At 41.3% G+C, this 17,052-nt stretch overlaps 1 protein-coding gene across 1 annotated transcript in view; it reads right to left on the bottom strand.

Moving 5' to 3' along the window:
• MAML1 (mastermind like transcriptional coactivator 1) overlaps positions 1 to 17,052 on the bottom strand; it is a gene marked incomplete at its 5' end in the record, with an annotated part of 65,085 nt that overhangs the window by 46,952 nt on the left and 1,081 nt on the right. The gene's annotated exons all lie outside the window — the stretch shown is intronic.

The raw sequence follows: 17,052 nt of genomic DNA on the forward strand, positions 1-17,052 counted from the left end.
AAATCTTTCCACTCAGTTCACAATCTTTGGTCTCTTAGAAATTTTTCCCCTTAATACCTTTTTAAAATGAGGAAGTTGAGCAGAGAAGAATAAGTGTCATGCCTAAAGTCAGACAATCACTTTAGGACAAAATTATCACTGCATTTAGGTTTTCTGACTCCTGTCCCATAATCTGCATGAGAATATTAAACTATCTTCCTTCTGCTCACTGGCAGCACCCTCCTCCCCTGAGACACAGGGCCTACTGTCTTGTTTTTGTTTAGGTTAACAGAGTTTATTCATAACCATATAACAATAAAGGTACTACAGTGGGGCCTTGACTTACGAGTTTAATTCGTTCCGAGACCGAGCTCATTGAGCTCGTTAACTCAATGCAAAAAAATCAGCCCAGAGACAGCTGGTATCTCAAAAAGCTCGTCAGTTGGGACACTCGTAAGTCAAGGCCCCACTGTATATAGCAATAGATATACACATATATCAATGTTTTCCTTGTTTTATAATTAAGCAGAGAATCACATAATTCTATCACATCTTTCTTTGATTTTAAAATGACTCTAGTCTAATTGCATTGCCCTTACTAAGAAGCCCTTGGGGAGGAACCCCGATGGCGGCATAGATAAACATTGGTACTTGCCACCTCTCACAACCACATCAAAATTACAACTAAACTACAGAACAATCTTCATTCAGAACCACCTGAAAGCTGGCTGAATGGAAGTCCTACAACTAGAGAAGTAAAGAAAGCACACTGAGACTGGTAGGAGGGGCAAAGGCACAGAACGGGCTGGTCCAACACCCACATGTGCCGGGTTTTTTCATCGGGAGGGAGATCATCCCTGAGGAGGCTGTATGTGAGAAGCAAGGAGTCCCAGCCCCACACCAGAACCCCAACGGAGGGTTCCAGAGTTGGGAAGAGAAGTCCCTGTAACTTTGGGCTGTAAAAACCAGCAGGGATTATGACTGAGTGACACAGAGGCTGCTGGGTACCCAGGTGTTCGTCTTAAAGGGCCAGCACACAAACTTAATTGGACTTGATCCCTCTGAGCTCCAGTACCAGGCAGCTTTGGGGGTCCCACACATATAGGGGGAGGAACTAGATTGTCTGGCATCAGGGTAGGAACTCGAGGGTGACTCTCTCCCAGACTGGGGTGCTCCTAGTGGTCATTATTCCTGTGCTGGGACCTCCCCCATTGCAGGGCTGACTGGCAGTCATATCTGAGTTTTCATTAGTCTGGCTCACACAGTTCTACCCTGGTGATTCCCTGAGAACCTGCCCCATTCATTTGCAGCCCCACCCAAACTGTTTGCAATCAGCTTTTCCATATGAATGGCCTGTCCTGGCTTAGGCTTCAGACTTTGCTAAAATATCTCAAATAAGCTGCAGCTGGTGTCAGTGAGCCCCAAACCTATCAATAAAAGGCCTAAGACCTGGCACTAGCACCACCCTGCTTTGCTTCACAGCTGGGCCTTGCCTGGGCTCTTGCAAACCCAATACAAGGTGCCCCAGCTACTTGTAGCAGGGATTGTAGGAACTTCCCAGCAGCTGCCAAGAATTCTTAATTGTGGGGATCCTACCTGCTCTCCCTCTCAAGTCATCAGCCACTGGAAACTCAAAGCTAGTGAAAGTTCTTTGTCTGTCTATAATGTGACTCGGTTACTGACTGATGTTATTTGCTTGCTTTCTTATCTTTGGGGGACTTAGTTTGAAGATTCTAAGGCTATGTCTCAGTCCACCCTTTTATGAATTCTTTTCTATTTACTGTGGAGTTTTTCTGTTTCTGTTTTTAAGATAGTTTCTTACATGTGAGATTTCATGTTAGTCTACGCAGAGAGAAAAAATATGGGAAATAAAATCGTCTAAACCAGTGGTTCTCAACCTTCCTAATGCCACGACCCTTTAATACAGTTCCTCATGTTGTGGTGACCCCCAACCATAAAATTATTTTCGTTGCTACTTCATAACTCTAATTTTGCTACCGTTATGAATCGTAATGTAAATATCTGATATGCAGGATGTATTTTCATTGTTACAAATTGAACATAAAGCATAGTGATTAATCACAAAAACAATATTAATTATATATGTGTTTTCCGATGGTCTTAGGCAACCCGTGAAAGGGTCATTCGACTCCCAAAGGGGTCTCGACCCACAGGTTGAGAACCGCTGGTCTAAACCCTCCAAGTCTTCTTCCTAGAATGATTAGACCTGAAGAAGTGTCCTCCAGCAGGCTGCAGAAATAGCAGTGTGAGGGCCACTCCCATTTTTATAATTTAAAAAGAAAAAAATAGTACTTTAACATTAAAGCTACTGAAAGCCAGTGTTATCTCTGTTACAAAATGTGCCAAGAAAATGCCTTGGATAATAATAATTGGCTTTAAAATCTCAAAGTTGTTAAGGCAAAATAAATATAACTAAAATAAAGGGTATATGATAAAGCTTTTTCAGTGGTAATTATATATGCCTAAACATAGTTTTCCAAAGTGTTTGGTAACTTAAAACTTTGGAGTTTTCTGAATTAAATAGTAAAAATTATTAAATATCTAGGTATTTTGAAATAACAGGATACTGAGATATTAACCTGAGTTTTGCCTTGTATGGAAAATCTAGAGGATGGATTTGAATCTGTTAATGAGTATCTTGTATTTTATTTGAAATATCTCTTAAAATGTGAATGTACTGCTAATCTGAGGAATGTTAATTACTTACATGTCACCTAAAAATTAAGGTTTCTAAGGGTTAAGGCATGGAGATGCATTCTGAAGGAAAATGAAAGTGAATTCTAAAGCTGGTTATTTCTGAAAGTTGTAAGGTTTCTGAAGAAAGATTTGTGAAAGTTGTAGGAAGTTTGTGAAGAGAAATGTCAAAAGGAAGTTATGTAAGTGACACAGGCCAGTTAGCCACCAGGACAAGTAGAATAGGGAAACTGAGATGGTTGATCAGCAATTTGGAGCCATCTAGTAAATCCTATCTTCTCTAAGCCAAGGACACTTAAGAGTAAATGATTTGCATTTTGCCTCCCTAACCAGAAGGTATAACCAGATGGTAAACAGCTTATATCAATATACTTAGGGAGACTGACAGCAGAAATCCAATTAGTGTCATTTGCTGATCACACCCAAGGATAAATGAAGTTAGAGAATAAACCTTATTTTGGTTAGTCCTTTTCTAGTAAAATGGTTATATGTTACTAGAGGCCTGGTGCACAAATTCCTGCACAGGTGGGGTCTGGCCAGCCCACCCTGATCGGGGACAATTGGTTGGCTAGTGGGGGGAGGGGCTGCCGGTGGTTCACCAGCTGGCCCCGCCCCCTGGTCGAACACAGGTCAAACTCCCAGTTGAGGGGACAATTTGCATAGCCTTTTATTATATAGAACATTAATGAGGTATTTTAAAAAATATTTTATTTATTTTTTTTACAGAGAGGAAGGGAGCAGGAGAGGGATAGAAAGTTAGAAACACTGATTCAGCTGCCTCCTGCAAACTCCCTACTAGGGATGTGCCCGCAACCAAGGTACATACCTTTGACTGGAATCGAACCTGGGACCATTCAGTCCGCAGGCCAACGCTCTATCCACTGAGCCAAACTGGTTAGGGCTAGGTATTTTTTTTTTTTTTAAGTCATCTCTTAATCATGGGAACTGAAGTTTACTAGCCTATGTTTGTGTCTAACACTTTGATATATGATCTTTTGGTAAAATAAGATTAACAATCCTTCCAGGATTTGAATTTTAAGAAACTTTTTCTTGACCTAGAATTGGCTTTAGATCACTCCATAGGTCTGCAATGCCTCAAGTGCTTGTTTTCTCTCTCATGAAGGAAAATTTTCTGCTTAAGGTACATGGAAAGCTTTGTCAAGTAATAATAACCATATTATGCTTTCATTTATAGTTCTAATTGTTATTCTGAAATATTGTGTTTTGCAGAAAGGACAAGATTCCATGCCATTTGAAAGTATTGCTGATTCTTAAACTTTTTGTTTTTCAGATATAAGGAAGCATTTTTAAAGCAATTTGATAAATTATATATTCTCCCCACCTGTCCCCTTCAGTATTTGGCAATTCTTAATAAGTGGCAATACATTTCTTTGCATGAATTCAATTAAGACCTGTTTCCAATTGTAGCTATATTAACCAAGATAAACTAATAATGGGCCTGCTTATAGCAGCCATGGCTTCACTGCCTTTTGCAAAACTTGGTCCATCCAGCATTCTATGGGAATCCCTTACAGTCCACAAGGGCAGGCCGTTGTTGAACGTGCCCATGCTACCCTGAAGTGTATGCTAGTAAAACAAAAAAGGGGGAATATAGGACTCAGGACCCAGCTATACTTCTTCTTTACCCTGAATTTTTAAAATCTGAATGATCTTTTTCAATCCTCTGTAGAACAGCACTTTATCTCAATAGCCCATCTCAGAAACCACAAGTCTTGGGAGATGTGGACACTAATAACTGGATGCGACCCAATGAATTAACATGGGCTGGGGGAGGATATGCCTGTGTTTCTACCCCCACAGGGCAGCTGTAGATTCCAGCTCACTGTATTAAACCCCATCAATCCAAGGCATGGCATGGGACCAATCCTTCCAGAAATGAAGAATTTTGGCCGGGGGACTACGCAGCCCTGAACATTGTGCCTTCCCCATAATCAGATGGCCCCTGGAATAACCTGGCGAATGATGAAGCTGACGGCAGAGGCTGAGCAATCATTGGAGCTTACTCACACTCCATGCATTCCAGATAACTAACCACTGCTCTTTTTTTTCTTATAGTCTGTAAAATCAGAACTGGAGCAGTAAACACACTTCAAAGACTGATATTCCAAAGCAGAAAGTTCACCACCTTCCTCTGTCTTTTACATTCAGCAAAACAAAAAAGGCGGAGATGATGGAGAGCACACGAGACTTGGTTGGGAAGTTTGTAAGGACATTCTGAGAAAAGGGAAGTATGTGGAAGGCCATCTGCCCTGTTTATCGGATTCCAACTTAGGGGAGTGTCGAAAGCGGCGCCCCTAATTATTCCTTGACCTTTCCAAACAAGTCTGTGCACATGCAGACCCCTAGGTGCTTACTGGAATCCATATGCTTAATCCCTGGATGCCCTTGCCTAGAGGACAATGTAAACACGTGTCCTCCCAAGATTACGCAACTACTGGATGTATCTAAAGATAAAAACTGTAATAAAAGGCTAACGAGGCAGGCAATCGGGGCTGCCTGGTTGCTATAGCCAGGTCGTCCCTTAGCCTCTCTTTCACAGCAAACGTTGTGTGGGAGTAATCCATTCATCCATCGCTCAGAGTTTGCTGGCCAGCCCCGGCAGTTTGTAAAAAAATCAAAGTTTTTGTCTTATAATTATTTTTTTTAAAGGGTTTCTCTACTTAAAAAAAAATACATATTTTATTGATTTTTTACAGAGAGGAAGGGAGAAGGATAAAGAGTTAGAAACATCGATGAGTCTACGGCCATACCACCCTGAACGCACCCGATCTCGTCTGTCTAGAAACATCGATGGGAGAGAAACATCAATCAGCTGCCTCCTGCACACCTCCTACTGGGGATGTGCCTGCAACCAAGATACATTCTCTCTACCAGAATCGAACCTGGGACCTTTCCACCCATAGGCCGACGCTTTATCCACTGAGCCAAACCAGTTAGGGTTAATTTTTTTTTTTTTTAATTGTGGTAAAAACCCTTATCATAAAATTTACTATCTTAAACTTTCTTTTCTCTCTGTTTTTCCAATTATTAAAACACTAGAGGCTCGGTGCACGAATTCATGCACAGGTGGAGTCCTTCAGTCTGGCTGGGGATCAGGGCCGTCTCACCCAGTCCCGATCGGGGCTGATGGGGGCCAGCCAGCCAGAGAGGAACCGCGGGAGGACTAGAGGGCATGTCCAGCTCTCTTGTCCAGTCCCCAGCAGCAAGGTAACCTACTGGTCGGAGCGTCTGCCCCTTGGTGGTCAGTGTGCATCATAGCGACTGGTCAAGCGGTCGACCAAAAGGTCAACTGATCTGTTGGACACTTAGCAAATTACGCTTTTATTATATAGGATGGGTTTTGTCCTATCTTTATTCTGGGGATAAGGAATGATCCTCCTCTTCTTCCAGGTTGAATGAGCAGGGAGTCTCACCTTGGGACTTAGAGCAGTGAGAGGCTGCAATGCTGAACTGGTAACTGTTTGGGGCAAGGAACTGCCCAGTTGCTATTAACCTTTCTTAAGTGTACAGTATAATAGTGTAAACTACAAACACCCTGTTGTGCAACAAATCTCTAGAACTTTTCATCTTACAAGATGGAAAAAACTCTATAGCAGTTAAACAATTCCCCCTTCCTTCTAGACTCTGGAAACTAGCATTCTTCTTTCTGTTTCTAAGAGTTTGAATATTTTAGATATCTCATGTAAGTGGAATCATGCAGTATTTGTCTTTATGCAACTGGTTTATTTTACTTAGCATAATGTCCTCAAGGTTTATCCATGTGTTAGCACATAAGATGCCTTTATTTAAAATTTTTTTTTATTGATTTCAGAGAGGAAGGAGAGGGAGGGAGAGAGAGAGAGAGAGAAACATCAATGATGAAAGAGAATCAGCCCTGGCCGGTTTGGCTCGGTGGATAGAGCATCGGCCTGCAGACTCAAGGGTCCCAGGTTTGATTCCAGTCAAGGGCATGTACCTTGGTTGCGGGTACATCCCCAGTGAGGAGTGTGCAGGAGGCGGCTGATCGATGTTTCTCTCTCATTGATGTTTCTAACTCTCTATCCCTCTCCCTTCCTCTCTGTAAAAAATCAATAAAATATATTTAAAAAAAAGAAAAAGAAAGAGAATTATTGATTGGCTGCCTCCTGCATGCCCCACACTGGGAATCGAGCCTGCAACCCAGGCATGTACCCCAACTGGAAATCACACTATGACCTCCTTGTTCATAGGTCGACATTCAACCACTGAGCCACACCGGCTGGGCCAATGCCTTCCTTTTTAAGGGTGAATAATATTCCATTATATGTATAAACCACATTTCATTCATCCATTATCTGTTGATGGAAACTTAAGATGGAGCCTACCTCTTGGCAATTGTGAACAAGGCTGAATGAACATGGAAGTACAAATCTAGGCCAACCTCTATCAAAACCATTTTTTAAATGATCACAGCCTAAAAACATATAGCTTCTGACTCCCAATTCAGAGCTCCTTCCACAGTATCATTAACATTCACTCAACATATGCTTGTTGACTGCCAAATATGTGGCAGGTACGGTGCTAGACTCCTGATCTCGCTCTTAGGTTGTTCACAGTCTAATGGAGAGGAGGCAAACCACTAACGAAAGTTCAGTGCGGTTGTTCTGAGAGAGTTAAGCACCTAGACCAGCATGAGGAGGGACTTAGGGAAGGAGTCTAGAAGGAAATGATGACACATGAGCAGAGCTCTGAATGTGAGGAGGTGTCAGACATTATGAGACTGGGGAAGGGTATACATGTGAAGACACTGAGAGAAATTAAGCCATTTTCAAAAACCACACTCAAAATACTTTGGAGATCTTAAGAGTATCATATATGGGCTTCATTCCCATGGTGCCAGATGCCACCCAATGACATGCTGCTTCACCAGACCTAGCAAAACTGATGGTCCTCCAAATGTTCACTCTGAATTAGTCCCTTCTGCTGCTCTGCTGGACAGACTAGTTCACCACTGACTTTAAGAGCTCTGAGTACTTAGGTTGCCTAAGTCTGGTCTGTGAGTTGGTAGAATGCTTTGAATTCAGATATATCATAGAATGGGCAGCAGGAGTGGTGGTATTTTTCAATTAAAGACATCTCTTCCACCCTAAACTAATCAAATAACCTACAGCTATTTGAAGGAATGTTCCATGAGAGAGGAGAGAGAATGTGGGTAAGAAATATGAAGCAATGCACCCTATCTGATAGGTAACAAAACGCATGACAAGGCTCCATGTTCTTCTTGAACACTTTCCCTTAGAATTCAGGAGTGAGGTGGCTGTCATGGGTATGTATATTATTATGTGTAGTTGAAAAATGAAGTTCAAACTTTTTCTGACAGAAGGCTGAGTCTGATGTGGTTGATTAATTTGACAATGAAGACAAGACTGGTTTTGCCAATTAGATTATATAGTAGACATTTTCCACATTAAACATGCTATAGTAGCAGCTCTAAGGTTTTGATGAAAATATATCTAAAGCGGAAAAAAAAGTATTTTATCAAAAACTACTGTATTGGCAAATATGTATGGAAATGAACAATATTTTGATTTTCCCAACCAATTCTGAGTACATTAGGTTAAACAAGGTACCTCTGTGTGAAAGAATAATAGGTATAATCAGTAACAACTGATAAGATTTGGTAAAGCCTTTATGTCATCCTATATAATAAAAGCCTAATATGCTAAGTGTCTGACAGTTCATTTGACCAGTCGCTATGACGTGCACTGACCACCAGGGGGAAGATGCTCCAACTGGTAGGTTAGCTTGCTGCCTGGGTCCAGCCGATCAGGACTGGGCGAGAGAGCGGGACATGCCCTGGAGCCCTCTCATGGCCTCTCCCCAGCCGGCCGGCCCCAATCCCCACTGGCCAGGCCGAGGGACCCCACTAGTGCACAAATCTGTGCACCGGGCCTCTAATATCTTCTCTCTATATAAAAGCCTAAGGGACCTTCACAACTGAATGACCAGAATGACTGGTCACTATGATGTGCACAGACCACCAGGGGGCAGATGCTCAACGCAGGAGCTGCCCTCTGGTGGTCAGTGCACTCGCACAGCGGGAGTGCCGCTCAGAAAGAAGCCGGGCTCATGGCTGGCGAGCTCAGCTGCAGCGACGGGAGCCTCTCCTGCCTCCACAGCAGTGCTACTGAGCAGCGGCGGCAGTGGTAGGTGCAGCAGGGCTGGGATAAGTGGCAGCAGAGCTGCACCTGGCCCCAGCTGGGGCTCCTCCCCAGCCACCTGCCACTTCAGCACTGCTACATCCCCCCAAGGGATCCCGGATTGTGAGAGGGCGCAGGCCGGGCTGAGGGACCCCACCATGCGCACAATTCTGTGCACTGGGCCTCTAGTTTCTTAATAACTGAGAAAAGTGAATGACTAATGTCTAGATTAATCCATTTATAAGTCAGACAGCTTCTAATCCTTTGTTTTCAATAAAATTAAAGGTGTACTGCCCTGATCGGCGTGGCACAGTGATTAGTGTTGGCCTGCACACCAGAGTCACAGGTTTGATTCCCAGTCATGGCAAGTACCTGGGTTGCAGGTTCGATCCCCACCCCTAATTAGGCCCGTGTGGGAGGCAACCAATTGTTGTCTCTGTCACCTCAATGTTTCTCTCTCTCTCATCTCCTCACTCTCTTTTTCCCCTTCCACTCTAAAAACCAATGGAAAAAATATCTTCACTCTTTGGGTGAGGATTTAAAAAAAAAAATTAAAGGTGTACCTAACCAAGTTGTCAGCTAATTAGTAAATTAACTTTTGGTGATATACCACTGACTTTGTTAATCCTCACCAAAGGATAGTTTTCCTTTTCATTTAAAAAAAAAAAAAGAAAAGAAAAAAAAAAGAAAGAAAGAAAAAAAAAAGAATTGAGAACTGTCATTTTGTCAACAAGTAATACTCATCCATGCTTATGTGAACAAATTGAGGAAGGGGAACCCTCATCCATATCATTAAGGAAGACATTTCTAATTAACTTGTACTTTTTTGCTTAATAATAATTTATAAATATTCATAATACATTGGTTTTGTTGTATACTACTATAACTGAATTTACTGAAATAAGAAACATTCGTAAACACAGAACATTCTAAATGCTACATATATTCTTCTTTTGTATACTTAACTTTAAAAACAACAAAAGTATGCATATAGGCTGGTGTGACTCAGTTGGTTGGAGCATCATCCCATACACCAAAAGGTTGAGGGTCCAATTCCCATCAGGGCACATCCCTAGGTTGCTGGTTCCATCCCAGGTTGGAGCATGTGAGAGAGGCAACCAATAGGTATTTCTCTCTCTGCCTTCCCCTTTCCTTTCTCTCTCAAATCAATAAAAACATATCCTCAGATGAGGATTAAGAAAAAAGTATACATAGAGCTTTATGGTTAAAGTAAACTGAAGTTTATTTGTGTGTTTTTTAAACATGTATTTTAATTTTTAATTTATTTGTTGTTGTTAATCCTCACCTGAGGATATTTTTCCATTGATTTCTTTTTAGAGAGAGTGGGAGGGAGGAGAGACAAAGAGAGAGAAACATCAATGTGAGAGAGACACATCAATTGGTTGCCTCCTGCACGAGCCCCGAACTGGCACTGGGAATCGAGCCTGCAACCGAGGTGATGTGCCCTTGACCAGAATCAAATCCAGGACCCTTCAGTCCATGAGCTAAATTGAAGTTTTTTGTTTTTAATATATTTTTATTAATTTCAAGGAGGAAGGAAGAGGGGGGGAGGGAGGGAGGGAGGGAGGGAGGGAGGGAGAGAGAGAGAGAGAGAGAGAGAGAGAGAGAGAGAGAGAGAAACATCAATGAGAGAGAATCATGGATTGGGTGCCTCTTGCACACCCCCAAATGGGGATTGAGCCCACAACCCAGACATGTGCCTTGACCAGGAATCTAACCGTGACCTCCTGGTTCATAGGTCAATGCTCAACCACTGAGCCATGCCGGTCTGGCTAAATTGAAGTTTTTAATTTCAATTTTTATACCTTTTTTGTTTAGAAAGAAACATGCTAGAATTATCAAATAAGAAGACTTACAAGCATTCATTATATTAGAATAAAACTAGGTGGGGCAAGTCTAAGAGAAATGCAAGTTCCAGGAGAAAAAAGAGTGGTTTAAAATTTCTGTTAAAGAAAAGTGTAAATGATTGATGAAAGTATATTGTTAAGGTATTCAGATTCCACTGGCTACATTTTAAAAAAAGTGATGTAACCATTTTATTTTTAAATATTAATATTTATAATTATTTGAAAGTTATACTCCCTGCAACTATAAAAAGCATTCCCCCCACGTTTTTGTTAATCCTCTCCAAAGATATTTTTTCCATTGATTTTTAGAGAGAGTGACAGGGAGGAAGGGAGAGAGAAAAACATCCATGTGAGAGAGACATGGATCAGTTGCCTCCTGCATAGGCCCCAACCGCCTGGGACTGACCTGCAACCCAGGTATGTGTTCTTGACCGGGAATTGAACCCGAGACCCTTTGGTATTAGGGCTGATGGATGCTCTACCATGAGCCATACATTTTCCCCCGTTTTTTCTCTTTTTAAAATAGTTGATTCATATTAAATACATGTGACACTTTATAAGGCTCTGTTTTATATAAATTTCTTATTTCATATATTTCATTTAAAAATTGAATTATGGTGGTTTAGTATACAATTGAACAACACCATAAATACATCATAATTTTTGATAAGCTTAAAAACTTAGGATGAAAAGCTTTAGATGTCAACATAAAAATGTGTCAGGGGATTCTCAATGTTTCAAAATTATTTAATCCAAAAAATATATTTAGTCCAAACACCCAAAATCAAATATATGGCTTTTCATGATTTGACTCCAACCTTTTCACCTTTATCTTCCAGCCTCTGACACTTTAAGCCCCAAATTTAAAGAACTACTCACTATCATAATTTAGTGCTTTTATTTAGTTTTCCAACAGGATCAAAGTCCTACTACATGCCCCTTGATAAGAGCTTGGATCCCCATGCATAGCAACATACTAAAGGTTTGGAAATGTCCTAATAAAGGAAGCTGCTTAAATTTGTTTATCCCAGTGTCTCCAAAATTTGCTCAATTCTGGAACTCTTTTATATATTTTATTGATTTTTTACAGAGAGGAAGGGAGAGAGATAGAGAGCTAGAAACATCGATGAGAGAGAAACATCGATCAGCTGCCCCCCGCACATCTCCCACTGGGGACATGCCCGCAACCCAGGTACATGCCCTTGACCGGAATCGAACCCGGGACCCTTCAGTCCGCAGGCCGACGCTCTATCCACTGAGCCAAACCGGCTTCGGCATTTCTGGAACTCTTTTAATATAGCCCATGAAATTAGTCTTCCATGGAATACCCTTTGGAAAATATTAAGACCTATTTTAATGCCATTATTTTTTTAATTGATTTCAGAGAGGAAGGGAGAGTGAGAGGTAGAAATATCAATGATGACAGAGAATCATTGTTTGGCTGCCTCCTGCATTGGGGATGGAGTCCACAACCTGGGCATGTGCCCTGACCAGGAATTGAACTGTGACTTCCTGGTTCATAGATCAACGCTTAACCACTGATCCACGCCGGCTGGGCTGGACCCATTTTAAAAGCCAAATCTTTAAAGCTTCCAAACTTCAAAAGAGGCATCCCCTACCTGATATTCCCACAGGCTTTGAAGTCCTCAACATGGCTTTGCAATGCCCCACTTACTACTACCTACTTCCCATCAGGCTGCTGACACAGTTCCTGTGCCACCATAATTCCTGGCTCCAGCAGAAGCTAATAGTGGTTGAATAAATGACCAACGCAAAGCTGGGAGTGCAGGAAAGGAGTAGGCAATTCCCAGGTTTCTACTTTGGATGACTGTGCTAGAGAAAATACTCCAAAGGAATGAAAGATTGGCAGGAAAAAGGGAGAGCCTATTTTGGACATGTGGAGTATCAAAGTGGAAATGTCAGTAGACAGCTGAAGTATGGTCCTGAACCTTGGAAGAGAGTTCTGGAGAATCTTATTATTATTAGGTGAAGCTTTGAAAGAGTCAATGACATTCATTACCCAAAAAAAGGAAGACTGAGTGAAAAAAGTAGAGACTAATTGCCTAGGGAACAATATTTAAAAAGTGTGCAGAGAAAGTTTACCAAGGCAAAAAACTTGGAATTCCCCTCAACTTTCCCCTCTCTCTTACCGCCATCCAATCCATTTAGTCCATGACCAAGCTCTGGCATCTCTGCCTTCAGGACCTGTCCAGAATCCATTTCCTCGTCATCTCCACTACCACCACTAGCCCCGGGCAACACTTCTGTAAAAGCATAACTGCATCCACTCTTGCCCACACCAACTTCATTGAGCACCAGAATGACCTTTCAAAACCAAATCAGATCATATCATGTTTCTGCTTAAGTCTTGCTACTGCTTTCCCTGCACTTGATCTGATTCGTGCTTACCCACCTCTCACACTGGATGCCGACTGGCCACAGGGACCTCCTTTCTATTCTTCATGAAAGCTCCGCCCCTGCCTCAAACACTGTAGGTAATTCTAACTGAAAGGTTCTGAGACTTTCAAATGACTGATAACCTCCTGCCATTCAGGCCCAAATTAAGACAAAGCATCAAGCCCTGGTCGGTGTGGCTCGGTTGGGAACCATCCCTAGAACCAAGAGGTCATGGGTTCAATTTCTGGTCAGGGCACATGTGGGTTGCAGGTTCAATCCCGGTGGGGGAGCGTACGATGTGTGAGATGTGTCTGGTGTGCATAGGAGGCAATTGATCAGTGTTTCTCTCACATAAATGTTCTTCTCTCTCCCTTCCTCTCTCTCTAAAATCTAAAATCAATGAAAATACGTCCCCAGGTGAGGATTAAAAAAAAAAAGATAAAGCATCTTATATAAAGCTGCTACTGAAAATCACTCAGTATCACACTACTCTAATGTTTCTTAGCATTTATTACAACTAAAAATAAGTTTTTAAATCACTGATCTCTTTCTTCATGTGAGCTGATTAATTTGTCCTATCCACGGCTATATTTCTTGTGCCTAAAATACGCTCTGGCCCACAGCAGACACTCAAATACTTGTTGCATGAATTACTAAAGGTAGCAGGAAGGAGACTGAGAAAACTGTCAGAAGCTGGAAAGAAAATCAGCTGAAACCGGTTTGGCTCAGTGGATAGAGCGTCGGCCTGCGGACTGAAAGGTCCCGGGTTCAATCCCGGTCAAGGGCATGTACCTGGGTTGCGGGCACATCCCCAGTGGGAGATGTGCAGGAGGCAGCTGACTGATGTTTCTAACTCTCTATCTCTCTCCCTTCCTCTCTGTAAAAAATCAATAAAATATATTTAAAAAAAAAAAAAAAAAAAAAAAGCTGGAAAGAAAATCAGAAGCCGGTAGCAGCTTAGAGAGAAGTTTTAAGGAGGAATAAGTAAAGAAGAATGATGACTAAGAAGCCACTAAATATGATAATTCCATCTTTGGTGTTCTTTAAGGGGGTAATTTCAGAAAAGTAGAAGAGGTAGAAGACAGATCACAATGGACTAATGAGTAAGTGGAGAGTTCAGTGGAAAGGGCAACGGAAAGGAAGAAGATGGAACACTATTTTGAGGGTGAGAAAAGACAAAAGAAAGAATATTTGTTTGTGCTTTCAAGCTGAAGGGGAGGATGTAGTGAGAAAAGGGATACTGACGATAAAAAAGGAAAAAGGTTGTTAGGATGAGGTCCCAGTATTATAGGGAGAGATGGGTTCCTAAAGCTACATTAGTCATCTTTTCTCTAAAACTATCCCACATGATTACAGTACAATGTCTGTTTTATGATCAGATATCTCTACTTCCTGGAAATAATTTGTTATTTGCATAATTCTTACATAATTTTAATCTATAAATCATTATTAAAAATCTACACATCTTGCCCAGCCAGTGTGGCTCAATGGTTGAGCATCAACCTATGAACCGGGAGGTTGTGGTTTGATTTCCAGTCATGGCACATGCGCAGGTTGTGGGCTTGATCCCTAGTAGGGGATGTGCAGGAGGCGGCCGATCAATGATTCTCTCTCATCATTGATGTATCTATCTCTCCCTCTCCCTCTCCCCCGCCCTTCCTCTCTAAAATCAATAAAAATATAGTTTTTAAAAAGAGAGTAGCAATGGCAGATAAAGGGATGAGGCATAAACCTTTAGAGCATTTTACTAAATGAAACTGTTCAAGCTACTGTAAAACTATTTTCATTACAGAATGAATATTTATATAAAGTGGGTGGATAATTCTCTATAATCTAACATCCCTAACAAAAATAAGTCAACCCTAACTGTCATTAGAAAACTACTATTTTGGATTTGAAAGAGCACATAGCATAAAGAGAACCTAGCAAGGTCATTCCTTGACAATTAGAGTCTGAAGCACTGCTTCTGACCCATCTTTAACAGAGTCTGCAGACAGTGGTTAAGGCTGTGTAGTGGGATATTGAAGAGAAGGAAAAACTGAAGATGAACTCTATTAGTAAGTTTGATCCCTTTCAGCTGTACAAATAGTTCGCGGATGGTAACTGGAGCTATGAAACAGCTGTCTAATAGTATTATAGTTCAACTGGAAAAAAATATATAATATTCTTTATGTAAGGAATATTAATTACATTAAATACACGTTTCAATTGTCAAAAATAACAATAACTAACAGGCACCATCTCTCTCTAAACCCAAGTCGTACCCAAACAAGGATTTTCTTCCCCTCTGAACTGAAGGAGCCACTAACACAGAAAATGCCAGTTTTCTTAGTGACATTAATCTTCCCTTTACTACGATCCCATTCCAACCCATTTCAAGGCTGAAGAGCTCAGCTAGAATCACTTGGAGACGGAAGTGAAAGGAGCCCTCGAGGCCAAGAAATCAGGATTTTAAAAAGATTCCCAGGTGATTCTAATGTGCAGCCAAGGTTGAGAACCACTGTACTAGAGAGACAACAGGAGAGCACTTCCACTCTAAAGTTTAAATTCATGAAATCCATGGCCCAAGATTTACTGTGATAAGACATCAACAGAGCATGGCACATCGGATCAGTCTCTGACACCCAAAGGAATAAGTGACAAGCCAGATTCAAGTTCTAACACACTTAGAATTAATTTACTGTCAAACAATATACCAAATTTCTCTCCAGTAATTCAGGACTGAAAATATCATGTAGGGTCTAAACTCTCATTCTCTTTAAACACGTTGACTCATCACCAATATAATTTCTAGGTGGTGTTCAAGGCAACTATTTGCATGTAAACTAAGATTTTATGAGCTTTCATTATGTACTTAAATTGGCATGACCATCCGCTACTGTTAAAGTCTTTCCTTAAAACAGGAGTTGTGAGTAAAGGCATCATGAAGTTAAGCCATTTTGCCTTTTGAGGGTAGCATAAAGAAGAATAAATTACTAAGTACTACCAAGTTTAATATCAATCATTCAATAAACACAGCCGAGAGCCTAAGATGTGTAAGGAACTCTGAGCCAAACACCTTCCTGCCTCCCAGGGCTTACAGTCTAGTTGGAAAGACATGGCCAAAGCAGTATGTGACTATGTGCTAAAAATAAACAGCATAGACAATAAGTTTCCTAAATGTTTTGACAAAGTTGATTCTGATTCCTGTGGGCTAGTGTGGTCAGAAACGAGCTTTCAAGAAGAGGAAGATGGCCCTGGCTGGGTGGCTCAGTTGGCTTGACCTTGCCCCATACCTCAAGGTTGCAGGCTCAATCCCCGTCAGGACACATAAAAGAATCAACCAATGAATGCCTAACTAAATGGAACTCTCCCTCCCTTCCTCTCTTTCTCTCTCAAATCACCAAAATAAAATCAAATAAAAAATAAATTTTAAAAAAGAAGAGGAAGATGAGCTAGATCTGAAGGATGGCGGGCTTCTGAAAGGTTGGGAAAGAGGATAATAAGGTAAACATACCTGCAGTTTACAGATGAAAAAAGTGAGAACCAGAAGACTTGACTAGTCGATAAGCAATAATCAATGAAATGTCCAGCAGCCCAGACTAATGTGGGAGAGAATACGGAAAATAATTCAACCAGAGAATAGGACCTGGGAGTGGGCGAGGGCGGGGGGGAGCAGGGGGGCGGAGAGGGCACACAGCATTTAGAGGAAAAGAGACCAAATGCTTGATGACTAGTTAGAGATGGGCACTGCAACAGCCCAGGTGAAAGGTAGCAAAGGCATGAATTTAAAAATAACACAGAACAAATAGATTGCTAACATTTGTTTTAAACTTTAAATTACCAAGAAAACAAAACTTTGTTCTTCCCCCTTTTTTAGTAAACGTTTTTATTTGTTTGTTTATTTATTTATTTTTAGGGGGGAGAGAAGCATC

This window comes from Myotis nattereri (genome assembly GCF_964212035.1).
Source record: "Myotis nattereri genome assembly, chromosome: 5".
Taxonomy (NCBI): Eukaryota; Metazoa; Chordata; class Mammalia; order Chiroptera; family Vespertilionidae; genus Myotis; species Myotis nattereri.